Source organism: Malaya genurostris, chromosome 3 (assembly GCF_030247185.1).
Source record: "Malaya genurostris strain Urasoe2022 chromosome 3, Malgen_1.1, whole genome shotgun sequence".
NCBI classification, from domain to species: domain Eukaryota; kingdom Metazoa; phylum Arthropoda; class Insecta; order Diptera; family Culicidae; genus Malaya; species Malaya genurostris.
In genome coordinates, this window is record NC_080572.1 from 188,068,063 (window position 1) to 188,074,283 (window position 6,221).

Sequence of the window (6,221 nt, forward strand, 5' to 3'; positions counted from 1 at the left end):
TGTCTATTGTTCGGCATATCTGCCGCGTAACCAACCTTCGTCAAGCGATGACTTCAAAAAGGTTGTATCATACTGCAGCAAAAGTGATTTACTGGCAGTGACATGAATGCTCACCATATCATTTGGGACAGCACAGATATAAATTTAAGAGGCTCTGATAGGATGAAATTTGTGAGCAGTACAAACCTGCACATAATCAATGCAGGAAATCGTTTATTAGCTCGAGCCTTCGTTATCTGATCATGAGTGTTACATCTTTTTTTGATCATTTAAACGTTAAATTTAAATTGTCACATATCGTATCCCCAAATCAACAAACTGGGACCTTTATGAAGAAAACTTGGGGACCAGGTTTTACGGGTACCAACCAACAATTGAAACCCCAATTGATTTGGAAAATGTTGTCGAGAGCTGAGCTGAAGTAGATCGCCCGTAGTTACATATTGTGATTTACCAAATGAGAAGAAAATGAAGTTTGGGAGAAGCAAATCATTTTCACTGTACATACCCACTCACTCCTAACTTTTCATTAAATGATCCATAACGACGCCGACCACGACCAAAGGTCCGATACTTGTTGTTTCTATAGACCGCGGGTATCGCTGTATATCCATGAGCATCACGGAATAGGAGATGTGTTAGTAGGGAGGGAAAAAAATCCTCGAAATGTTTTGGTAAACAATATGATCTCAACAAAATCTGATTTTCGACACCCAGAAGAAACATAATAAGGCAGAAAAATATAAAATATCTCTAAGCAACGATCTCACCAGTATCCTTTTTCTCCTATTCGCATTTCTGTTAACAACGCGAGATGAAACATGACTACTGAAAAAAAAAAAAAATAAAATAAACACTAGCGAATGGGTTTGCTGCATACCAATTTTAGATTCTCTGCTTGAATAACAAGAATGACTTGTAGATTTTCACACATTCCATAAGAATTGGATGCCACCGACAGTGATATGCAGACGGCGCTTCGATCGGTTAATATCGTTGAATTTTGGGGCGGTAAATTCTCAGTCTCCGCCGCTTGATCATTTTTTAGTTTTGCGAATCAACATCATTCAGTAAATAGCACTCTAACTACTAACACACTTGACATATCTGTATTATTACTCAAAATAACTGTTTCGACCAAATTTTTACTATACGTATCATACAACACATTGAAATTAGACTTTTTTGTAAGCAACACCTAGACACCGCACCGTACTACCAGTGATGCCAACTCTCCTCTTCCCAATTGATTTGAAAAATGTTGTTGACGAGACAAATTCACTCATAGTTGCAGCATATGAAGAGGCTTGTCCACTTCGGATCGGATTGTGCGAGCTACTAGAGGAACTCCTTGGTGGAATGCTGAACTTGCTAGACTAAGGAAACTATGCAGAAGAGATGAGTCGGAGGCATTTGTGTCGACTCGAAGGGCTTACAAAAATGCTCTTCGATCGTCTGAGCGAAGTGGTTGGAAAAGCCTTTGCACAAATGTCTCTAGTCTCAACGAGGCTAGCAGATTAAATAAGTTACTTTCGAAGTCTAAGGACTTTAATGTCAGTTTCTTAAGAACTTCAGATGGTGAGCACTTGTCTGATGAAGGTGATGTACTTCACTATCTTTTTAACTCTCACTTTCCAGGATGTATGGATCCATCACCGACAGCTCTTCCCGAGATTTTTTCAGGTAGTTACGATTCTTGGGCCCTTGCTCGAAGCGTTGTGACGATTGAATCGGTCAAATGGGCAGTTGAGAGTTTTGCTTCGTACAAGTCTCCTGGAAAGGATGGAGTTTTCCCAGTGTTACTGCAGAAAGGGTATGAACATTTCAAACATGTTTCCAAGCAAATACTTACTTTTAGTCTTGCGACAGGATATATTCCATGAGCTTGACAGGAAATATTTGTCAAATTTATTCCCAAAGGCGGTCGCGACACTTATGAGAAAGCGAAGAGTTTCAGGCCTATCAGTCTTAGCTCATTTCTTCTTAAAACAGTGGAACGTATAGTAGATCACTATATCAGGAATGTCAGTTTGGGCGTGCATCCGCTACATGGAATGCAACATGCTTACCAGCGTGGAAAGTCCACTACAACCCTGTTACACGCTGTTGTGTACAGCATTGAAAAATCTTTCTCAGAAAAGCAATCTTGCTTGGGAGTTTTCCTAGATATTGAAGGTGCCTTTGATAACGTGTGTTTCAATTAAATTCTGGAAGCAACCAGTGGTCACAGCATACCTTCAATTATCACAAATTGGATACACGCAATTGACTTCTTTGTTCATCGCTTGGCAAGCAGAGATTAGAAAGCTGAGTGTCTGTGGGTGTCCTCAAGGTGGTGTACTCTCCCCACTTTTATGGAACCTAGTCGCTGATGGTTTGTTAAGGAAACTAAATAACCTTGGATTTCCGACTTATGGTTTTGCCGACGATTATCATATAACACATGGATCATTAAGTCCCGAGACTAAAGCAGAGATGGCGCTCGTAGTGAACCAGTAACCACGTCTTTCTAGAGTACTAACCTTTGCTTGAAACGGGTCAAAATTTTAAGTCGATCCGACCAGAAACAGCTGAGTTATCGAGGTTGGAGTAATGTCGTTTTGTAGTTTTTTTAAAAAATGGAAAAAAACCGAGTTTCGTGTTTCGATAAAACATTGTATTTTAATGGGTAAAACACCGTGCAAGCGAAACAATGGATTGAAAAATGTTATCCGGACTCTTGTCCATCAAAAGCAACGATTTGTCGGTGGTTCGCCGAGTTTAAACGTGGTCGTACCGACACAAATGACGCGGAACGCTCGGGTAGACCTGTGGAAGCCGTTACACTGGAAAATGTGAGTGAAGTGACAAAAATTATAATGAAAGATCGTAAAGTGAAGCTCCGTGAGATTGCTGAGATGACACAGATATCATATGGAAGTGTATTTACTATCCCTCATGAAAAATTGAGCATGAAAAAGGTTTTTTCCAAGTGGGTGCCGCGATTGCTTTCGATGGAACAAAAGCAGCAACGAGTCGATGATTCAGAAAGCAGTTTATCGCTATTTACTCGCAACAAAAAAGATTTTTTGCGTCGTTACGTGACCATGGACGAAACATGGATACATCACTACACTCCAGAGTCGAAGCGGCAGTCATCTGAGTGGCGCACAGCTGGCGAAAGTCGTCCGAAGCGTCCGAAAACGCAGCAGTCATTGCGTCAGTTTTTTGGGATACGCATGGCGTGATTTTCATTGACTACCTCGAAAAAGGTAAATCGATCAACAGTGATTATTATATTGACTTACTGGTGCGTTTGAAGGAGGAAATCGCAAAAAAACGACCGCACATGCAGAGAAAAAAAATCCTTTTTCATTAAGCCAATGAACCCTGCCACAAGTCGATGAAAACAATGGCGAAATTGAACGAATTAGGCTTTGATCTGCTTCCCCACCCCCCATACTCGCCAGATTTAGCCCCAGTGACTACTGGCTCTTTGCTGATCTTAAAAAAATGCTCCAGGGAAAAAGATTTGGCTCAAATGAGGAGGTCATCGCTGAAACTGAAGCTTATTTTGAAGCGAAAGATAAATTTTTTTATAAACCTGGTATTGAAAAATTGGAAAAACTTTGGAACCTTTGTATCATCCTAAAAGGTGATTATGTTGATGAATAAAAAACATTTTGCAAAAAAAATGTTGTTTCCATTGTTAGTCTCGGGACTTATTGATCCATGTGTATTGCTGACCGGTATAAGCATTATCACTCTCTTTGATTTAATGCAGCAAGCCCTGCGATCTGTTGAGCAATGGTGTTGTCAGGTTGGATTATCTGTAAATCCGGGCGAAACATCAATGGCGCTTTTCACTCATCGTAGGATAATCACTGGAGCTCGTCCGTTACAATTCTTCGGTTCACTGTGGTCGATCAAGTTAAATACTGAATTGGTCTGCTCACATTGACTTCAGGATTAAAAGAGCTTGCATGGCTTTCGGCCAATGCAGACGAGCTTTTGGAAAATCATGGGGACTCAAACCCAGATACATTCATTGGATCTACACAACTATTGTTAGACCAATTTTAGCATATGGATGTCTTGTATGGTGGCAGAAAGGAGAAGTCGCGACAGTTCAGTCAAAGCTAAATCATCTCCAAAGGATGGTCCTAATGGCGATTACAGGAGCATTCACGACAACTCCTACTGCTGCTCTAGAGGCGCTACTGTGCATTAAACAACTACACGTGTTCCTAAAACAAGAAGCATTATCTTGTGCATACCGTCTTAAGGTTACAGCGCTTTGGAACAGTAATCCTACAGACTATACTACTAGCCACACTCGCTTGTGGTCTCAAATGGTTACCTGGGATGAATATTTAGTCGCTCCTAGTGACCCAACTTTCACTTGAAGTTTTCCTTCAAAACATTAAATGTGAGCTATCCTCTTCGTGAGCAGTGGTTGTCTGGTTAATTGGAACATATTTTTCTATACGAACGTTTCTCTGTTGAATGGTCGTGCTGTTGCTGGTGTCTAGTGTCGTGAAATAAGGTTAGAGCAGTCTCATTCACTTGGTAGATGCTGTACTGTGTTCCAAGCAGAAATCCACGCGATTCTGTGTGGAATACAATCGGCACTTCAGCAGAGAATCTGTGTTAAACGAATTTATTTTTGTTCCGACAGTCAGGCAGCTTCAAAAGCACTCAGTCCGAATGATTCACGGTCGAATCTAGAGATCGCATGTCGAACTCAAATTGAAGACCCGACCCGACCGTTCTGGTAATACTGGAAATGATTGGGCTGATGAGTTGGCTAGAGCAGATGCAACGAATGATTCAACTGTCAATTAGTTGAATATTGCACGAGATTTTTCTTGGGCTGCATCCAAACATGCCAGCAACTGGCGCAGGTGGCAAACTTGCGCTCCGACAAAAGCATTTGCAAGCTCCCGGCCGAGCGGTGGCGGAAGAGGAATAACGAAGAGGATGTTTCTTTCAGTTCTATACGGAGTAATACTCTTCAATTCTGTTTCTCTTTTATGTCATTGTATTGATTCACCCATGTACTTGAGTTTAATATCACGAATTTCACCTTTTCTGAGTTTCAAATTTTTTTTTTGTGCTTTTCACTTGACAGCTACTTATTCTCAATAGTGAAGGATTGGGCTGTTTTAGGAGTTCTTTCCCACAATCTAACAAAAGTCACTAACGATTGTTAATAAGGCTAACACTTCACGCAGTCTCACTAAGCTCGGCATATCATTAGGTTTAGGCACATATGAACGTATGTCCTACTACAGTACAGTCTAGTGCATACTCCACGAGTTTGTAAATCTATTCACAACACTTCATGGTGATCTCGTCGAATATATGTCTCAACATTTACTTGCTTATATTAATAAAAGAAGTTATTCTTCCACACATACTTTTGTTGTCGTATATTATCAACACTACCCTGACACGAGCAATGGTTGTGTCTAACTATTTTGTTCTTCTCGCATATGTGTATCAAACACTGCACATGAAACTGTTAAATCTTCACTCATTACAGCAATCTTTCACTCAATTCTTTAGATGCCTTCCGAAATCTATTATATCCCATTATAAACAATATTTCTTACTTGATTTTGAGGTCACTTGATACTCAAACCTCACCATGCACGCATATTCCTACGGCTACTGTATTACACTCCGAACTGAACTAACCCGAATACTCGAAGCAAAAACTACTTAATCTGTCTACGGGTCGACTCCCGAGACTCGCGCCTAGCTACCGCACTCTGTGAAACTGAACTGCTCTCTAACTCTTCCCAACTAGGGGTTTTTAAGCTCCTAACATTTACTTTCGGGTGAAGCCCGAAGATTTTAGTACAAGCCGAGCTTGTGATTTCAAGTAGAAAGTTCATCCGACTTTCTCCCGAAGTTCTACCGAAAGCCGAAACCACTGTCGCTAGGCCAGAGGCAGTGTCCGTAAAAAAATATAATTTTGTTTTTACAACATTGCTGCGCTGACTAATGCTCGGAACTGTCTATGGTTTTATAACAAAGTTTCTTAAACATCGTTGCGATGACTAATGCTCGTTGCGATGCTAATTTTATACTTGAAGGTTGCAGCTACGCTGATATGAGAGTTTCCTTCACAATTTCCTACTTTTTCTACAATATTAGCAAATTCGAAGGAAAATTTGCTAAGGGCGCTGCACATTTTTACCAGATTTGAATTCGAAAATGTCAAAATGTCTGATGCT